The sequence below is a fragment of the Etheostoma cragini genome, chromosome 20 (assembly GCF_013103735.1).
Source record: "Etheostoma cragini isolate CJK2018 chromosome 20, CSU_Ecrag_1.0, whole genome shotgun sequence".
NCBI lineage: Eukaryota > Metazoa > Chordata > Actinopteri > Perciformes > Percidae > Etheostoma > Etheostoma cragini.
Genome location: NC_048426.1, coordinates 21,507,551 through 21,508,558, shown reverse-complemented (window position 1 = coordinate 21,508,558; position 1,008 = coordinate 21,507,551). Strand labels below are relative to the sequence as shown.

At 45.8% G+C, this 1,008-nt stretch overlaps 1 protein-coding gene across 2 annotated transcripts in view; it reads right to left on the bottom strand.

Annotated features, from left to right (window-relative positions):
- Positions 1 to 1,008, bottom strand: part of mocs1 (molybdenum cofactor synthesis 1) — an 18,650-nt gene that overhangs the window by 7,578 nt on the left and 10,064 nt on the right. The window lies entirely within an intron of this gene.

The window sequence follows — 1,008 nt, the reverse complement described above, 5'->3', positions numbered from 1 at the left end:
CCCCCCCCCCCTCTCCTCCTTATTGGGTCTGCAGCCCTGCAAACTGTTGGCTGGCTGGTGTACAGCAACCATAGCAACGCAGAGAGATGACCTAAAGCCGTAAACAGGCAAGAGGCCGTAAACTGCAGTAAAACCCAAATTGAGACGCATATTACGAATGCGCTGTATAGCCTACATGTCCAAAGAATGCCTCTAAAACCCGAATAATACCAGAATAACCTTTAATGTCTTCATTGGAAAAAGCTATAATCAGAATATCCAACTGCAATAAGCTCTAAATGACCTGCATCAAATTCGGAATATTGTCATTTTTGGAATATTGGTGGAATATTGGTGGTAGTTCCTCATTGTGGCCACTGGAGGACAGTCAGGTGACATTAAGACCCAATAACACACATCTGTCGGTGCACTGAACCTCTGGAATAAAACAATGAGGCAGAGGTGGCTGGACCAGCTCCAGGGACTTCAAAGTTAACACACTCTATTTTTTACCCACAGCCTGGAAACACACGACGGCCACAGCGTGACCACAGTGGGAGCTGCTGCAATCACAAAGTAGGTCAAACTTATTTTTTAAGACTTTTATGGAAAATTTCCATCCACACCTGTTACACACATTCTATACTGCCTGGGAACAGTTGTCATGTAACTGTCCAAATGCTGGATCAGGTTATTGGCGTAAGGTTATTCGAGTAGTGATGAGGCTGCCGCAAAGGGGAGTGATACATGCCCCAGGATGTAGGCTACTGCTGTATGTTATAGTCGATGTTGTACACGCATAGACCGGGGGCCTGTTGCACGAAACTAGGATAAGGGATTAAGCCAGGATATTCAAGTTATCCTGGATGAATTTAGCTTGGAGCCGGTTGCACGAAACCGGATTGAATTAAACCCAGCCAAGTAACCATGGAGATTTATTCTTTGCGGCTCCTGGTCCAGAGCAGGCTAACAGCCAGGCTAAGATTAATCCAGGAGTCTCATGTGTCAAATCAGCTGCCGTCTGATCTG